We start from the raw sequence: 20,632 nt of genomic DNA on the forward strand, positions 1-20,632 counted from the left end.
CTGCGAGAGTTTGAGAACGCGACTACGTTATAAGGGCCCGCGATCACGCATCGCGGGAGTAAACAAGCGCAAACACGTAGATGCGACGTGCAGCTGACTTCCGGCGGGAGATTTGAACAGCTTGCTTTCACGAACTTGCAAAAATTGCAATTCTGCACAAGAAATCTACCCCAGGCAGCATAAACCTTCTAAAAATGATGATTTGGATCAGAATAACTCCTCTGATTGACATTTGGCTGCACTGTTTGTGCGAGAAGTCCATTTTTGGGGGGGTGGGAGGAAGGAAGTGCCCCAGAGTCTCCAACTTCATGTTCCTGTCCAACAGGCTCCTCCCAGTGCTTTGTCCATGTCCTGGTCACTTTTCATTTGGATCTGGAGCTGGAAGGATTACTTTTTGTGTCTGCTGCTGGATATTTGTATTTGAGGACTTTTTGTTTGGATCACTTTTGGATTACTTTTGGATTTGAGATTGTACAAGTAAGTTGGTGTTGTTTGTTTGGGGCATTGCAGTTGCTGCAACTACAACTTTTAAACTTTTTCACAACTTTTAAAAATATATATTGTGGGTAGCCAGTAGGCCCAGGGTTAGTCATGGGTGCATGATACAACTGTTTCTGTGAGTTTTGTTGAACTTAAATATCATTTATATCATGGAATTGAATAGCTCACTGTTATATGTGGATTTTTTTTTAATTTTGTGGTGCGTGTAAAGCCACACTAGCCAGTAGGCCCAGGGGTAGTCAGTGGTGCATGGACCAAGTCTTTCTGTGAGGTGTCTTGAATTTATTTTAAACATCATTTAGGGCCTGGATGGCATTGGATTGTGGTGATTTTTGTGTGTTTTTCGATTTTTTGGGGTGTTGTTGGGGCCTGGCCATGTGGGTGGGGGCCATTTTGAGGCCTGGTCCTGTCAGGGCCTGGCCATATGGGAGGGGGTCAAGGGGCCATTTTGAAGCCAGGCAGTGTGCTTTGTGCCATAGGCCTGCACCCAGTCTGCCTTGCTTTCATCCATTATGCCCAGGGGTACTCAGTGGTGCATAGACCAAGTCTTTCTGTGGGGTGTCTTGAATTTAAATATCATCTAGGGCATGGATGGCATTGGATTGTGGTGATTTTTGTGTGTTTTTCGATTTTTTGGGGTGTTGTTGGGGCCTGGCCATGTGGGTCGTGGCCATTTTGAGAACTGGTCCAGGCAGGGCCTTGCTAAGTGGCTGGGGGTCAAAGGGCCATTTTGAAGCCAGGCAGTGTGCTTTGTGCCATAGGCCTGCACCCAGTCTGCCTTGCTTTCATCTATTATGCCCAGGGGTACTCAGTGGTGCATGGACCAAGCCTTTCTGTGGGGTGTCTTGAATTCAAACATCATTTAGGGCATGGATGGCATTGGATTCTGGTGATTTTTGTGTGTTTTTCGATTTTTTGGGGTGTTGTTGGGGCCTGGCCATGTCGGTGGCGGCCATTTTGAGGCCTGGTCCAGGCAGAGCCTGGCCATGTGGCTGATTGTTGTGTGTTTTTTCCTTTTTTGGGGTATTGTTGGGGCCTGGCCATGTGGGTGGAGGCCATTTTGAGGCCTGGTCCAGGCAGGGTCTGGCCATGTAGCTGGGGGTCAAGGGGCCATTTTGAAGCCAGGCAGTGTGCTTTGTGCCATAGGCCTGCACCCAGTCTGCCTTGCTTTTATCCATTATGCCCAGGTGTACTCACTGGTGCATGGACCAAGTCTTTCTGTGGGGTGTCTTGAATTTAAACATCATTTAGGGCATGGATGGCATTGGATTATGGTGATTTTTGTGTGTTTTTCGCTTTTTTGGGGTGTTGTTGGGGCCTGGCCATGTGGGTGGGGGCCATTTTGAGGCCTGGTCCAGGCAGGGTCTGGCCATGTGGCTGGGGGTCAAGGGGCCATTTTGAAGCCATTCAGTGTGCTTTGTGCCATAGGCCTGCACCCAGTCTGCCTTGCTTTCATCCATTATGCCCAGGGGTACTCAGTGGTGCATAGACCAAGTCTTTCTGTGGGGTGTCTTGAATTTAAATATCATTTAGGGCATGGATGGCATTGGATTGTGGTGATTTTTGTGTGTTTTTTGATTTTTTGGGGTGTTGTTGGGGCCTGGCCATGTGGGTCGTGGCCATTTTGAGGACTGGTCCAGGCAGGGCCTTGCCATGTGGCTGGGGGTCAAGGGGCCATTTTGAAGCCAGGCAGTGTGCTTTGTGCCATAGGCCTGCACCCAGTCTGCCTTGCTTTCATCTATTATGCCCAGGGGTACTCAATGGTGCATGGACCAAGCCTTTCTGTGGGGTGTCTTGAATTTAAACATCATTTAGGGCATGGATGGCATTGGATTGTGGTGCTTTTTGTGTGTTTTTTGCTTTTTTGGGGTGTTGTTGGGGCCTGGCCATGTGGGTGGGGGTCATTTTGAGGCCTGGTCCAGGCAGGGCCTGCCCATGTGGGTGGGGGTCAAGGGGCCATTTTGAAGCCAGGCAGTGTGCTCTGTGCCATAGGCATGCACCCAGTCTGCCTTGCTTTCATCCATTATGCCCAGGGGTAGTCAGTGGTGCATGGGCCAAGTCTTTCTGTGGGGTGTCTTGAATGTATTTAAAACATCATTTAGGGCATGGACGGCATTGGATTGTGGTGATTTTTGTGTGTTTTTTGCTTTTTGGGGGGTGTTGTTGGGGCCTGGCCATGTGGGTGGGGGCCATTTTGAGGCCTGGTCCAGGCAGGGCCTGGCCATGAGTGTGGGGGTCAAAGGGCCATTTTGAAGCCAGGCAGTGTGCTGTTTGCCATAGGCCTACACCTAGTGTGCCTTGCTTTCATCCATTATGCCCAGGGGTACTCAGTGGAGCATGGACCAAGGCTTTCTGTGGGGTGTCTTGAATTTAAACATCATTTAGGGCATGGATGGGATTGGATTGTGGTGATTTTCGTGTGTTTTTCGCTTATTTGGGGTGTTGGTGGGGCCTGGCCATAAGGGCGGGGCCATTTTGAGGCCTTGTCCAGGCAGGGCCTGGCCATGTGGGTGGGGCCAAGGGTCCATTTTGAAGCCAGGCAGTGTGCTTTGTGCCAAAGGCCTGCACCCAGTTTGCCTTGCTTTCATATATTATGCCTAGGGGTACTCTCAGTGGTGCATTGACCAAGGCTTTCTGTGCAGTGTCTTGAATTTAAACATCATTTAGGGCATGGATGACATTGGATTGTCGTGATTTCTGTGTGTTTTTCGATTGTTTGGGGTGTTGTTGTGGCCTGGCCATGTGGGTGGGGGTCATTTTGAGGCCTGGCCCAGTCAGGGCCTGGCCATGTGACTGGGGGTCAAGGGGCCATTTTGAAGCCAGGCAGTGTGCTTTGTGCCATAGGCCTGCACCCAGTCTGCCTTGCTTTCATCCATTATGCCCTGCGGTACTCAGTGGTGCATGGACCAAGTCTTTCTGTAGGTGTCTTGAATGTAAACATCATTTAGGGCATGGATGGCATTGGATTGTAGTGATTTTTGTGTGTTTTCCGATTTTTTGTGGTGTTGTTTGGGCCTGGCCATTTGGTTGGGGGCCATTTTGAGGCCTGATCCAGGCAGAGCCTGGCCTTGTGGCTGGGGGTCAAGGGGCCATTTTGAAGCAAGGGAGTGTGCTTTGTGCCATAGGCCTGCATCCAGTCTGCCTTGCTTTCATCCATTAAGCCCAGGGGTACTCAGTGGTGCATGGACCAAGGCTGTCTGTGGGGTGTCTTGAATTTAAACATCATTTATGGCATGGATGGCATTGGATTGTGGTGATTTTGTGTATTTTTCGCTTTTTTGGGGTGTTGCTGGGGCCTGGCCATGTGGGTGGGGGCCAGATTGAGGCCTGGTCCAGGCAGGGCCTTGCCATGTGGGTGGGGGTCAAGGGGCCATTTTGAAGCCAGGCAGTGTGCTTTGTGCCATAGGCCTACACCCAGTGTGCCTTGCTTTCATCCATTATGCCCAGGGGTAGTCAGTGGTGCATGGACCAAGTCTTTCTGTGGGGTGTCTTGAATGTATTTAAAACATCATTTAGGGTATGGATGGCATTGGATTGTGGTGATTATTGTGTGTTTTTTGCTTTTTTGGGGTGTTGTTGGGGCCTGGCCATGTGGGTGGGGGCCATTTTGAGTCCTGGTCCAGGCAGGGCCTGGCCATGTGGCTGGGGGTCAAGGGGCCATTTTGAAGCTAGGCAGTGTGCTTTGTGCCATAGGCCTGCACCCAGTTTCCCTTGCTTCTATCCATTATGCTCAGGGGTACTCAGTGGTGCATGGACCAAGGCTTTCTGTGCGGTGTCCTGAATGTATATATCATTTAGGGCATGGGTGGCATTGGATTGTAGTGATTTTTGTGTGTTTTCCGATTTTTTGGGGTGTTGTTGGGGCCTGGCCATGTGGGTGGGGGCCATTTTGAGGCCTGGTCCAGGCAGGGTCTGGCCATGTGGCTGGGGGTCAAGGGGCCATTTTGAAGCCATTCAGTGTGCTTTGTGCCATAGGCCTGCACCCAGTCTGCCTTGCTTTCATCCATTATGCCCAGGGGTACTCAGTGGTGCATGGACCAAGGCTTACTGTGGGGTGTCTTTAATTTAAACATCATTTATGGCATGGATGGCATTGGATTGTGGTGATTTTTGTGTATTTTTCGCTTTTCTGGGGTGTTGCTGGGGCCTGGCCATGTGGGTGTGGACCATTTTGAGGCCTGGTCCAGGCAGGGCCTGGCCATGTGGCTGGGGGTCAAGGGGCCATTTTGAAGCCAGGCAGTGTGCTTTGTGCCATAGGCCTGCACCCAGTGTGCCTCCTTTCATCCATTATGCCCAGTGGTACTCAGTGGTGCATGAAACAACTCTCTTTGTGTGGTCTCTCTTCTATTAATGTAAACATCTAGTTTTGATTAGAAATAATTGCAATTTTTATTTTTGGTCTTTCCGTTTTTGGGTGTGTTTTAATAATAATAAATGCCTAGTTGCAAATATTAATCGAAGCACGACATATGCAACATTTATTTAACTGATGTTCCTCTGGCTTCCTTTGCTTTTAGGTGCACAAAGAGAACCACAAATCATCCTCATTGTGCATCATCAGTGCCAGGAAGAAGTCCTGCTGCGGTGTGTGCACAACGTCAAGTGACGTCACGTGTGGTCACAGATAACTCTGCAACCCGTGCAACAGCGGCTTGCTGTTCTGACATCTGAAGAAGATGGGCCCAAAGAAAGGTGGCCGTAGCTCCTCTACCAAAAAAGTTGCCAGTGCCACTGCCAGTAAGAAGGAGCAGAAGAAGCAAGTGGCGCCACTTACCAAGGAGACTGGGGTGCCCTCTTTTTTTTGGGGGGAAAAAAACTACGCCTGCAGCAGCGGTGTTCGCTGGTGACCAAGCTGGGAGCAGCACCTCAGCTTCATTGGTCTCAGTGCCACCACGCCAAGTTAGACCCAAGGCCATGAGTGCCGCAGAGGCAGCCACTTTAATTGCCCAATCACCATCGACCAGTAATGTTAGAGTTGACTCGTCGCAAGAAGGTAGCATCCAATCAACGCAGGGTGTAACTCATTTGACGAGTGTTCAACCACAGCCGCAACGACAACCACAGGTGCAACAGGGAGAGTCGCAAGGAGTGGCGCTGGCGCAAGGAGTGGCGCAAGTAGAGGCGCAAGGAGTGGCGCAAGGAGTGGGGCAAGTAGAGGCGCAAGTAGAGGCTCATGGAGAGGCGCATGGAGAGGCGCATGGAGAGGCACAACTGCCCACAATGCTTGTTCCTCCAGAAGTAGGGGCACATCAGGAAATTGAGATTCAAGCGGAGGTAACATCCGAGCAAGCCACTCCTCCTGATGGTCCATTTTCTTCCAGATCCCCAGCAAGAAAAAGGTCAAGGAGGGCTAGTACAAGTTCTTCTTCAAGCCCCTTCCTTCTGATGATCTAGATCTTGATTGGAACCCACCAATGAAGTATGAGAGGGAGGCACGCCATGAGCCGACGAAGGTAGCTAAGCCTAAAAGGAAGGTTCCCGCAAAGCATTCACTTTTGGGTGATGATGACGAACAAGAAGTAGAAGTGGTGTATTCTGCTGCTGATAACCAGTCTGACGATGACGACCCAGTCATCACAGTCGTCACTCCAGCCCCAGCGGGCATGCAGCAGACAGACATTTTTACCCTATCCCGAATTGCTGCTGAGCGGGATGTGGGCGGCGTAGCACTGGTACCACCACCACCACATGTAACTACTACACCAACACGACCTACAGCTGCCATATTTTCTCTTCAGGAGGGCCGGCAGGGACCTCCATCCAGCTCGACCTCTGTTACCTCAAGTAGTGGTGCTGAACTGTAAGTGCACAACAGAGTCAAATTCGGCCACGCCCATCCTCCACTTCATCTGGCATTGAAAGTAGCACTTCCACCACCACCACCCGAAATCTGAACTCCCCAGTTTGGGACTTCTTTATTATTAGCAAAAAGGCGGAAAACCTAGTTATTTGTTCGATTTATAAAACTGTAGTTAGTCGGGGTAAGCTTGGTGTCAACTATGGTACCGGAGGCCTGAGAGGTCATCTCCAAAAACACCACACTATCCAGTGGGAGGCGCACCTAAGTAAGATCCGGGCTGCCAAAAGTACAACAAATCCAAATGTATCCATTTATATTGCATCTGATGATGACGAGGGGCTGATCATGCAGGGGGAGGTGAAGTAGTGACAGATATTTTTTCTGGTACACACAGCACCCCTGGCAGCAGCACTGCAGTGGTAGCGCCCACACCCTCTACCCCAGCAACATCTGTGAGGCACACTAAGAGTCTGGGAGAGACATCAATGCGAAAAAGTACATCAATGAGCCTAACTGGGTTAAAGAGGTCTGGATCCTCCTCATCACATATGAAAACGGTCCAGACCACCATTAAAAGCATGTTTTGGTCAGAGGCGCCATTTGAACGCAACCACCCAACGGCACGTCTTTATAATGCAATGCTGGCTAAAATATGGGCGCTGGACCTTCTCCCTTTTTAGGTCTCAGCCTAGCGTACAATGCGCAGCAGTGTCGCGCAGCCGAGATTTTATGTTTACAGTATGGGGGGCTTGAACTCGCCTCTCTTCTCCATTGGCTGGCTTCTAAATGGAGGCCAGCCATTGGAGGAGAGGGGCATCACTCCGTTCAAGCCCCGTCTTTTTGGGATTGAGGGGTGTGTTTTTGCTGTTCTTTCTCTTCCTGACATCATTGGGAGAGAGCACACCCCTCATCACGCTGCCTGTACACTCAAGTCAGCTCTCTGATTGGTGTTCCTCATTAACCAATCAGAGGGCCGACTGGCGCGTGCAGGCAGTGTGATCAAACTTTGCCTTGCTTTTCTTGCCTCTGAACCAGATATCGGGATGACTTTTTAGGTATTTTTTAGGATATGATCGTCATACAGTTCTCCATTTATCAATAAAGTGTGTGGCACATAGGTGGTGCTATAGTATTGTGGACAGTGGCCACTCATCCTATCATATCTATCCCGGCCTCGGAATAGGCACTTAACGCGTTTTTTCAATTGGTTCACCACATGTATTCTTACATGAGGCACGGTATATCAACATCAGTGACGTTAACGCATGCACGTCTATTTCAGAACTCGTATTTTCGGCACTACTAAGCGCCGACAGCTCATCTTAGTATGTCGGCCGCTTAGAGCAACGAGATCATCTTCACTTCACTAGAGTCCGTTTCCAGTATCCATATTACAACCTTTATTATTCCCGCGATACCACCATGGTACACACGGGTAACAGGGAAATCGGGTTTATGCGCTCGTTCTAAACGGGCTTGCAGGTATGTTTACAGGGCGGTGTTAAGAGTGAGGTTTCGTATCAGACATCGGTATAGTTCTATAGGATATAGAGGAGTTTTACTTATGGCCATTTTGTCGGTCTGTTTTCTAGATATCGTTCAAGGGGACAAAGTTTGAGGTAAGAGCTTGCTGGCGATGCCTTTATGTTCGTCAAAGAGGCATCCATCACTGACTGTTTGATTTGGTTCTAACGATAGGTATTGGTATTTATTTGCAGTTTATGGTGAATTAAGAGGTACACAATCCCTCGCTTTGAACTTTGCCTGATTCTATCGTGGCGCTCGTCACGCCCATTGTAAACGCACGCATGTGCACTAGAGGCCCGATGATGCTGCTGTGCACGGTATAATCGTCACTGTCAGATGCTCTTTCTGTAGAATGGGAGCTGGCCAGATCGCACGTCAGGGTTCGGGAGCCGGTTCTTGTTGCCAGGGCTGCGCGTGCCATGTCCCTCTGCCGCTGACAGGAAGCCGTCCAGCCGTGTGTGAGAACAGACCCCAGGAGCGGCCATGGCAGGGCGTGGAAAGCTGATCGCTGTGATCGGGGACGAGGACACCTCCACCAGCTTTCTACTGGGGTGCATCGGGGAGCTGAACAAAAACCACAAGTCCAACTTCTTGGACGTGGAGAAGAACACGAGCGTGACTGAGATAGAGGAAACCTTCCGGTGAGAAGGGGGGGAGGAAGTAACCGGGGAGGTTGGTGTGGGGAGATAGGGGTTTTGAGAGTGCGGTGTAGTGGTTTGTGAAACACAATTATTTACCCCAGCCCTTTAAAAGAGGGGTCTCTGGTACCGTTCCCGTTTCAGACATGTGATCATATTATGAACCTCTTGAAGGTCTTTAGGTGGGGGGCATCATAGGGTCGTGGCTTAAACACGTACTCTAAATGTATGTGATTCCCACAGCGTGCCAGCCGACGAGTATGTTGTTGTGTCTCTGAGCCTTCTGTTAATCCCTCTCTGGATGTGTAACATAACTGCCATGCACCCAAAAACAGCCAGGACTGGGCGCTATTTCAAGAGACACGCCTAGAAATGGATGGCAATGTTTTCTGAACACATTTTTGACACTTTAGTGGACAGGACTCTAACTCATTTCAGTTGTATTGGGTACCCTTCCCATCTGTGCATGATGGTAGAACCTGATACTTCGGGAGTAGACCTTCAAATCATGGGGTCCAGGACCCTTTGGCTCACCTGTCTGTCTGTGAGTTTATGCCCAACACAAGGACTTATCCCCTCACGAGTAGAGATATCTGACTTTCTACTCAGATGTACATGATCCTGGGTTCTTTGGTACCAAATGAGGTGACTAACTTAGAACCTGGTGGAAAACTCTCTGCTTGGAGTGATCATAAGTGTTATTGATACTGCCTGAATCTGATTATTTCACCATAATTGCCTGTACTGCTAAAAACCAACAGATTTGTGACACGTGGGCACATTCCCCTCTTGCTGTCAGCATCCGTTGCGGTAGAAGTGGGCAAGCCACTGAAACCTCGAACTAGAAGCCAGGCTGTGGCACAGCTCGTGGTTCTCTTGCCCAAAAAAGCCTCCATTCACATGAGTTGATGTGGTGACAGCTGCCCACTTGATTACATGGGGAACCAAGAAAGTACGGCCTCGACAGGCAGGAATGTTTCTCAGTGCATGTTCGAAAACTCACTTTTTAAAAAAATTCACTATTTTAGAATTTTGAAGACCCTTATCGTATTTATTTATTTTATTTATTTATTTTATTTATAACGCGCAGCTGTCACCTAGAGAAGGCAACCGGGCGCTGACAGACTAATAACGATGGAGGCAGCCGGTGGCGAACTAGGGTTTCGGGAAGAGCAGTGTTTTCAGTCTCCTCCTAACATGATGGCTGGTCTTTGTTTTACATGAAAAATCATTTAGAGGCTTGGCTTGTGCACAGGCTCTTAGAGCCTGAGCCGAACATTAGCTCGACTCTCCCAGTTAATTTGTTGGCTTACCTATTTCTGCATAGCAGTTTTGTGAACAAATTGCAAATTAAGAACCTCCCCTCCAGTGCTGCAGCCATACATGGAAGCACAGCCTGTGTGATGTGCAAACCTAAATACATCTATTTTACAAATCCGTGATCTCCTTTGTGTCACCGTCTTTTGGGAAGTGTCCTGCGTGGATGTGGAAGTAAGTGCATTGCTTCCGCACCCCTCATACATTTTGAAGTAATGCACTTGTTCTGCTTTTCAGAAAAGCAGGAATGACTAACTCGTGACTTCCCCTTTCTTCAGGACATCAACGTGCTACCTAAATTTAAGGTTCAGTTTCAGGGTCTTGCAGCTTTTTCTATCCAAATGGGTCTTTTAATAAACTGTGTACAGGCTTATTTTTTCTGAAACTTGTTTAAAAGTAAATTATTCTGTGTTTGATTTTGATTTACATAAGCGCTACCCTGCCTGTTATTTGCAGTGCGTTGTTTAGGAGGGGCAATAACCTACAGTTACCTCTTAAGAAATGTAGGCCATAACTACTCACTCTCTACTACTGTGTGTGTGGCTGTGTGTGTCTCTGTCTGTGTGTGTGTGTGTGTGTGTTATGTGTGTGTGTGGCTCTGTCTGTGTGTGTGTGTGGCTCTGTCTGTGTGTGTGTGGATCTGTCTGTGTGTGTGTGGCTCTGTCTGTCTGTGTGTGTGGCTCTGTCTGTGTGTGTGTGTGGCTCTGTTTGTGTCTGTGTGTGTGTGGCTCTGTATGTGTGTGTGTGTGGCTCTGTATGAGTGTGTTGTGTGTCTCTGTCTGTCTGTGTTGTGTGGTTCTGTCTGTCTGTGTTGTGTGGCTCTGTCTGTGTGTGTTTTGTGGCTCTGTCTGTGTTTTCCCTGGCGCTGCTGCTAAATTATGCTGCCTAGCGCCAACGCAGGGACCATTGCACCATCCGTTCATGGCGTTTTGCTGTTTCTATGTGTGCTGCGCAATTCAGCATACATATACACAGAAAAAACTAAGAGAAATAAAGCATTTTTCCTCCTTTCGCCATGTTAAGACCAGGTTTTCTGTGGTCTTAATTTTGGCACTGTCTCCATTTATGCCACCCTTGTCAATAGGGGGCAGTGTCAAAATCAATGGGTGTTGCGGCGGAACACCCACTGCAACATCCATTGCCCACCTCTTTCATTCTAAATATAGCGTGAAGGGGTGCCTTATTTACAATGCAGCGTTAAGCCACATTAAGTGGCTTAAGTCACCTTGTAAATAAGGTGAAGCCCCTATCACCGCAGGAACGTCGTTAAAAGTGACGTTCCTGTGGCGATAGGGGCTTCTAAATATTCCCCTAGGTTTTTTGCAGTAAAGTGTAATCATGAATAGCAAGCTCAGAATAAAAATTAATCATTAATATTATTCTCTCCTGTATTCAGGCAGACTATTTCGAGTTGATGGACATTTATTCCGCCATACAGTAATTTTGGAGTGCCCATTATGCCTAGAAAGCAGTAGTTATAGACTATTACTATTTGGCTTTTGTGAAAGAGTCGCATTTTGCTTTACGTTTTCAAATCACCGCAATTTTCTGAATCCTGTAATGTTTTTCCAACCTACTTAACACTAATACCATTGTCCACAAAATAATTACTGCTCTTTCTTTTATGCGAGCATTGTGCTATACGCTGAAATTGCACCAACTAGCATTCCATTCTTTTGCCGAAATAACCCTTTTCAAAGCTATCGCTCTGTGATTATGATATTGCTAGTGTGCATTTAAAACCTCTTATGAAACACTAGCATATTCGTTCTTAATAGGTACTATTTGTTTTCAACATTTCTGTAGCGAACGGATTAGCAGTGCAAAGCAGTGTTTTAGCCACCTGTTTCTCACAGTGTGTTGAACAGGCCACCTGTAACATCAAAACAACAGCTTTTCCTTTAAATGTACTGGAGGAGACAACTGAGGTTTCTTAAGCGAATACTAGTTCACAAACATTACAGGTAGGTTCGCCCTTAGATAAACAACATAAAAAAGCTTATTTACAAATAAAGAACATTATGCAACGAATTGCTTGAAACCACGTGTGTCAATAATGAGGTGTCCTTTATAAGGTGTAATAAATAATAAAGGTGACATGCTATGCAAAAGAAGAATTTGTTTAATCTTCTGTCACTTTTCTTTGGTTCTGGGTGAAAACAATTGTGTTAAAATAATTACTTTTCGAACTGTTCTATTTTACACTATTTATCGCAGTGACGTTTTAAGACGTGGCCAACGTGGGCAGTTGCCCAGGGCCCCACCTTTCAAGCCCCCTACCCCACAGTCAACATTCTCTGTCTGGTGTCTGTCTACCTCTATATCTAAACTTTTCTCTTTCTCTGTGCCTTTCTCTACCTCTAACTCTGTTGCTCTTTGCTCAGGGTCAGTGCAAGAATTTTTAGAGCCCCATGCAAGGTATATCTATTTATTTCCTAAACACTTTTTATTGGTTTCATTGTTTTGGCAATACAAACAGTAAACATTTTCTTCCTTACAGAGCAAACTGTTTTGATTCACCCCATTTGAAAACTTTGTTGGTAAAATGTAAGCTTGAAGTAGCAGAAACTGTGTAAGAAAATTCAAGTCGTTCCAAACAACGGCCCCTAAATAAGCCTTGCCAGGGCACCCAAATTCCCTAAGACGACACTGCTCTATCGGGGTGGGGACATCTGCGCGAATGGCTTGGGGAGTGTGCAACCTTTTCTTTCTGAACTTGGCTTTGAAATGCATTCATTGCAAGGCAACAGACATCATACTCTCACTACCGCACCTGACGATATTGAGAATATATGGAACATAGTGGGATACGTAGAGATAGTCCGTCTGTACTCTTAATTAAGCAAACCCAGTATTGATGATTCTGTTTGCCATGCCTATTATGGCTACATTCAGATACTAAAGGTAGATTTTAAGATCATGGAGCGAGTGTAACAATAGTACTGAGAACGAGTAGATATTATTGCTCTACATTTGTCTTACTAAGCAATGTTTGGATTTTTCACATTAAGTGAAGATGCACCCCCAAAGCGGTTTAATCAGTTGTCGGAGTGTTAATGGCGGCATATACTCAAAATAATGACGTATCTTTGTGCTCATCTCAGTGCAACAGGATCTTTTATGTTTTGGATACTAACACTCACCAGTCTTCCAAGTAATGTCTGAGCTAATTGAATATTATTGGCTGGTTTCCCAGAGAAAATACTTAAGATATAAACTGTTGCATCCTCTCCAGCCAGGGAGCATACAAATGAATACTTCACACATGGAGCTCTGGATTGTACATCATTATTTCTCAGCATACAATCACACACTGATCTCTAATTATGTCATAACCATTAATAACCACACCTTAACACCTCCTAGCAAGTTACGCAATTCCTCTGTTGAAGCCACCCTGAACCGCAAGGGTCCTACCCCATTCGTATCACGACACTACACCTCCCCCTTGTTAAATAAAAAGTACAAACAACAGTTACAATACATTTCTTCAATAAGTCATCGAGGCACTCGCACTAGTCGGCCATGTCTAGTGGCATGAAGTGGTTGAGATGCCGTCTGTTCGGGCACAGATGGTACAAGTTCTGATGCTCGATCTGGACTGTCAGGTGGGGTAGCCTCATTCGTAATTTCAGGAGCTGGCGATTGTAGGGGTAGGTGCTTAAAGTTTGACGAGTCCTGTGTGATGGACTGTGCGGGATAATGGGACATCATCATGTGTCCTTTGCACTTCACAACCCTCAGGGGATCGACAGCAAACGGGGTGTCTGTTTTTTGCTTTTGTTTCTGCTTGACCAGGACTAAGCCACCTTAATCAAAACCATCTCCTGGACTAGTTGATGCCGATTGGTGTATGTTTCCATTTCAAATTTTCGACAAGTGTCTATGACATGAACTTTATCAACATTCAAGAATCAGTCTACTGTCCACTGTGACAATTTGGTTCCAATGGCTCTCCTGAATAGCAAGGTGGCAGGACTTTTAAAAGTTCTGGAGAACGGAGTTGAACGATAAGCATAAAGGCTTACACAGGGCTTGATTTAACTGGATTCTCTCCATCAATGCTCTTTGAATGACCCTTTTGAGGGTGCCCATGAATTGTTCCACAACATCGTTTGTTTAAGGCCACAGAGAGGGGTACTCTTCTGATGCTTGACATTCAGTGTGACTAGAAACTCTTTTAATTCTTTTTCATTGAATGGCAGACCATAGTTAGATTTGTGAATGGTGCGGATCCCCGTGCTGCAAAAATGTGATTCAGCCACTCGGTAACCTTGTCATGAGTTGTTGATGATAACTCTTCTACTAGAGGAAATCAATGACTACCATGAGATGATGTTTCTTTCCTAGGTGCCCAAAGAAATCAACAGCAACTATTTCCCAAGTCTATGTCTAAACGGCAGGCGTTGTAAATGGATGTTGCGTTACTTTGGGGGTAAGGCAGTTACAAAGCTGGCACTCTTTTAGTTCCCTCTCAACTCACTGGTCTCAGCGTTGGAACCACACTTTGTCTCTTAGGGCTCTTTTGGTAGCTACAATGCCACAATGTCCTTCATGGGCTGGTTTAATCACCTTTTGTCTTAGGCTTTCAGGTATGACAATCCTCCCGCCTCTCAATATGACACCTTCCTTGGTCACAGACAGTTCATCCTGTACATTTTTGAACATTTGAAAATCGACATCGTCAGTAAAAGGTTGAACACTCTTCTTCCAGGACTGAGTTGAAATTATGTTTTTGAGGATAAGCATGTTCTTATCAGAATTGATAGCAGCAATGATTGTTTAATAGATAGGGCCGCTGGCATATTGGAGTTCACAATGAAGTTGATGTACTGTACTCCTCAGCTGTTTTGCATGTCAAACTGTGACATTGTAGCAGTACTCATGAGAAATAATCAGGAGTGTTCTGTTGTTTACCTGGCTTGCATAGAATTGTATAGTTGTACTCTTGCAGTCGCAATCCCACCTCTCAATACAAGGGGGAATCTTGGCTTTTGGATTTCCAAAAATGGTGAGCAGTGCATGATGGTCTGTCATGATTGTAAAGCGTTTGCCATAAAGAAACACATAAAATGTTTCGCAAGCCCACACAAGAGCCAGCCTCTCTGCCTCCAACTGAGAATAGGCACTCTCCATTTCAGACAGATTTCCACTGGCATAGGCCCCAATGTGTCCCTGAGCATTTGGATGACCATTATGTTGAGCAAGGATTGCCCCTAGTCCCACAGGGCTTGCATCAACTGTAATCTCTGCCTGTAATTTGGAGTCAAATAGATGATCTTAATTGCATGTTTTATTCTTTTGAAGCTTTGATGACATTCAACAGACCACTGAAACAAGACATTTTGTTTTGTCAACTCTGTCAATGGGGCACTCACAGTAACAAAGTCACAAATGTACATTGAGCAATAACTAGCCATACCTTAGAAGAATCGTAGTGGGAGGCAAGTAGCTGACAGTGCTTTCTCTTTATTGGGGCCAGGAGTCACCCCCTACTCAGAACATATGTGTCCAAAGAATTTTAGTTTAGTTTTGTGAAACTCACACTTTCTTGCATTGAAAGTGAGACCTCCATCAGCAAGTAGATGGCACACTTGTGTAAGAGCTTTGTCCTGCTCCTTTTGCGTTGCTCCAAATACCAATCAATCATTATTGTAATTAAAAGCATTTGTCAAACGTTTAATTATTCTATGTATAACATCCGGAAATATTTCTACAGCTGATAACACTCCAAAACTTAAACTTTTGTATCTGAACAGACCAACATGAGTCAAAAAAGTTGTGATGTACCTGCAGTTCTCTTCCAACTCTAGTTGACGATATCCCTTGTTCAGGTCAAGACAGGAGAAGACTTTGGCACCATTTAGTTGCATAATCATGCCTGCTATGCGTGGACCAGGGTGTCTTTCTCTCTCAATTGTTTTGTTGGCCTGGTGCATATCAACACAGATACGCTCCATACCTCCACTTGACTTTTTCAGCACCACCACAATGGGTGAAACCCAGGGTGTAGTACCGGTGTACCGCTCAATGATGGCATGCTTCAGAAGCATGTCTAGTTCTTTCTCAACTGCTTCTCGCAAGTGAAAAGTGACTCTGGGGTGCCAAAGGGCAACAGGGCGAACATTGTCATTGATGTGAAGTCGCACCCTCATTGGCTTGAGCCTGCCCAGGCTGTGAAATAATGACAGGAATGGGCTCACAACTTCAGATTCAGTGTATCCTCCAGATTCAGTGTATCCCCCAGGATGTGAGGAAATCAGTGGTAGTCACCCTTCTCCTCTCGCATCTAGACTATTGCAATGCACTCTATATAGGCATTGATAAAGCCCAGAGGTTAAAAATACAATCGATTCAAAATGCTGCAGCTCGGCTATTGTTAATCATCCCTAGAGGGCATTCCACCTCAGCCGATATCCGCTCCTTGCATTGGCGGCCAATTTCCAGAATCTTTTTTAACTGTATACCCCTGCCAGAAACCTTAGATCCACCGATGCTGGTTTCGTGTGTATTCCTAAGATTCGCAAAACCAGATGGGGAGGCAGAAGTCTCTGACACTGTGCTGCAAAACGGTGGAATCAGCTACCCATTTCCATGAGCCTAATGTCTAATAGGATTCTTTTTAGGAGGGCATTAAAAACATGGTTGTTTCCACCTCTTTAAATATCAGCCATAGCCACTACGACCTACTATTCCACTTTCTAGCGCCAAGACGCCTCGCCATTCGAGCGTTTTACAAAATGATATCCTAATCTATCCTATTAATCCCATGTCAGCCGTGGTGGCAAAACTGAGTAGGTAGGCAATGGATGAAGCTCTTTGCTTAACTAGCATTAATACTTGCACTGCTTTATGTTTCAATGTCACTGTGAATGACCCTTGACTCCACAACAGTTTAGAAGCAGCCCACACGTATACTTTCATGTTTGATTGGTTGAGGCGTGGCACAGGAAATATGCTGTTGAACTTTTCGATAGGCATGATGTTAATCGATGCACCACTGGTTACAAAAAAGATTATGGGGTAACTGATAATCTTTATTGTAGTCTTGGGACAATGTCCAAATGAACTCTATTGTTTCATATGGTGGTTCATCTTTGTCTTTTGTTCTTCTCTGCAAGCAGTTTAATCTACATGGACTTGTTGCTCCTTGGTCGATGCCATCATTGCACATCCATCTTCTACATTGGCGCTCAATAATGACGTTAACGAACCTTTGTAGGATGTACTTGATGATGACCAACTATGTCTGGTTTCTACTTGTAGTAACTAATGTTGCGCTTTGGCTTTGTGGGGGTGGTAAGAAAGCTTCTGGAATGTTCTGGCAACCATTTCCAATGCTCGCTGTGATGAAGTTAGTTTCTCTTTTGCTTTGCAAACTATTAGGAAATGGTTTTTCTTACTGCAGCATTTGCACTTTGGACATTTTCCTTCATGTGGAAATGAAAACCCACATTGGAAGCACAACCTTTTCTTCTTTGTAGACGTCGACTTGCATGCATTTATCTTGTGCTGGTGCTTACTTTTCATGACCAATGCTGATTAATTTTTTGCTGTTTCACCTTCCAACCACTGCGCCCTCACCGGCCTGGTCGCCCCACGATCCTCGCTCCTGCTCCTGCGCCCTCCTGCTGCCTGTGCCACCCGATCTCCATCGTCGCCTGCTCCCGGCGCCCCAGCCGCCGCAGGGCCGCCAGAGAAGCCCGCACCCGGTTTTCCCGCCGCCGCTGCCTGCAGACCCGCCCCCCCGCCAGCCGATTGGCTAAGACGCTCCCGCCTCCCAGCTGACCCGCCCTCACTGCTCCCTTCTTAAGGGGACCCTCTACTCCCGTTCAGGAGCAACCACTGCGCCCTCACCGGCCTGGTCGCCCCACGATCCTCGCTCCTGCTCCTGCGCCCTCCTGCTGCCTGTGCCGCCCGATCTCCATCGTCGCCTGCTCCCGGCGCCCCAGCCGCCACAGGGCCGCCAGAGAAGCCCGCACCCGGTTTTCCCGCCGCCGCTGCCTGCAGACCCGCCCCCCCGCCAGCCGATTGGCTAAGACGCTCCCGCCTCCCAGCTGACCCGCCCTCACTGCTCCCTTCTTAAGGGGACCCTCTACTCCCGTTCAGGAGCAACCACTGCGCCCTCACCGGCCTGGTCGCCCCACGATCCTCACTCCTGCTCCTGCGCCCTCCTGCTGCCTGTGCCGCCCGATCTCCATCGTCGCCTGCTCCCGGCGCCCCAGCCGCCGCAGGGCTGCCAGAGAAGCCCGCACCCGGTTTTCCCGCCGCCGCTGCCTGCAGACCCGCCCCCCCGCCAGCCGATTGGCTAAGACGCTCCCGCCTCCCAGCTGACTCGCCCTCACTGCTCCCTTCTTATGACGCCCCCTCAGCGACCGCGCAGCGGACGCGCGCAGCGGGAGCACCGAATGAGCGCCGAAGGTGCGCCAAAGGTAAGTCCGTCTGCGCCCGTCCGCGCCTGGACCGCGCCCAGCGCCAGAATCCCTGGCCCCCGCAGACACCAGCCCACCCGCCGGACCTACGACGCCGCCACCCTCAACGCACTCAACACCGGCCGAGTCCCGGGATGCTACCGAGCCACCTCTAGACGCACCCACGGACCCTTCAGCTGCCACGCCTGCAAGTTCACCTGCATCCGGACCTGCCTCGCACCAGCACCCATCAAGTCGAACACCAGCAGCGTCCACCTCAAGTGCATCCTGCTCAACACCCGCTCCGTCCACAGACACGCCATCGAACTCTGGAACCTCCTCGACACCACAGCTCCTGACGTTGCCTTCCTCACGGAAACCTGGATGAACGACTCCTCAGCGCCCGCCATCGCCATCCCAGAGGGATACAAGTTCACCCGGAGAGATCGCGTCAACCAGACTGGAGGAGGCATCGCCATCATCCACAGGGACACCATCCACATCACGACCAACACCGACGACACCCTGACTACCGCCGAACACCTACACTTCCAGATCCGCACCGACCCGAAGACCACCCTCAGAGGCACCCTGATCTACCGACCCCCGGGACCACGCACACAATTCAGCGAGGACATCGCCAACTTCGTCAGCCCGCATGCCCTCCCCTCCGCTGACTACATCCTCCTGGGGGACATCAACTTCCACCTGGAGAACAACAACGACCGCAACACCACCACCCTGCTCGACAACCTCGCCAACCTCGGACTCAAGCAGCTGGTGTCCACCCCCACCCACCTCGCCGGACACACGCTCGACGCCATCTTCTCATCCAGCGAAGACATCGCCTTCAGCCACGCCACTGGACTCCACTGGACAGACCACAGCTGCGTCCACTTCACCTTCAGAAGAACGACGATCCACCACCACCAGCAACAGGTTGCTCGAAGAAGCTGGAACAAGATCACAGCCGACCAGCTCGCCGCTTCCCTGAGCCAGCACCCTCCAGCCAGCTCAGCGAACCCAAGCCAGGCCGCCGACAACCTCACGAAGTGGATCAGCAACTGCGCGGACGAACTCGCCCCACTGAGGACCCCGCCCAGCAGACCCAGCAGCAAGAAGGCCCCATGGTTCACCGACGAACTCAAGAGCTCCAAGAAGAACTGCCGAGCCCTCGAGAAAGCCTGGAGAAGGGAACCAACACCGGACAACATGACCACCCTCAAGCTTGCCACCCTGAAGCACCACCAACTAATCCGCACCACCAAGAAAACTGCATTCAAGGACCGGCTGGACAACAACGCGCACAACTGCAAGGAACTCTTCAACATCGTGAAAGAGCTCTCCAACCCCAACGCCCGAAACAACGACATCACCCCATCGCAAGACCTCTGCAACTCCCTCGCCTCCTACTTCCACAACAAGATCGCGGACATACACAACAGCTTCAGCACTCAACCGACGCACGCCACGAACGAACCACCGCCCCCCACCACCACCCTCCGCGCCTGGACCCCGATCAGCACCGAAGACACCGTCCGCATGATGAACTCCATCCACTCCGGATCTCCGACCGACCCCTGCCCTCACCACGTCTTCACCAAGGCCGACGATGTCATCGCACCCCACCTACGGGACATCATCAACTCCTCCTCCAACACCGCCACATTCCCGGAGAGCTGGAAGCACGCCGAACTCAGCGCCCTACTAAAGAAACCTACAGCGGACCCCACCGAACTCAAGAATTACCGCCCCATCTCGCTCCTCCCGTTTCCAGCCAAAGTCATCGAGAAGACCGTCAACAAACAGCTGGCCGCCTTCCTCGAGACGAATGGATCCCTCGACCCCTCACAGTCTGGCTTCCGAGCCAACCACAGCACCGAGACCGCCCTCATCGCTGCCACCGATGACATCCGAGCCCTGATGGACAACGGAGAAACAGCGGCCCTCATCCTCCTAGACCTCTCCGCGGCATTCGACACTGTCTGCCACCGCACCCTAGTGCAGCGCCTCAGCAACGTCGGAATCCAGGAGAAGGCACTGGAATGGATCATCTCCTTCCTAGACGGAAGAACACAGAGAGTCCGTCTACCACCGTACAAGTCAGAGGCCACAGAAGTCATCTGCGGCGTCCCTCAAGGATCCTCGCTGAGCCCCACCCTCTTCAACGTCTACATGAGCCCCCTCGCGGCCATCGCACGCCAACACAACCTCAACATCATCTCCTACGCTGACGACACCCAGCTGATCCTCTCCCTGACCAACGACCCCGCCGCCGCCAGAGCCAACCTTCACGAAGGGATGAAAGACGTAGCCGAGTGGATGACGACCAGCCGCCTGAAACTGAACTCAGACAAGACGGAAGTCCTCATCCTGGGCTCCTCGCCCTCCGCCTGGGACGACTCCTGGTGGCCCCCCGCCCTGGGCACCGCACCCAA

This window comes from Lissotriton helveticus, chromosome 2_2 (genome assembly GCF_964261635.1).
Source record: "Lissotriton helveticus chromosome 2_2, aLisHel1.1, whole genome shotgun sequence".
Classification (NCBI taxonomy): Eukaryota; Metazoa; Chordata; class Amphibia; order Caudata; family Salamandridae; genus Lissotriton; species Lissotriton helveticus.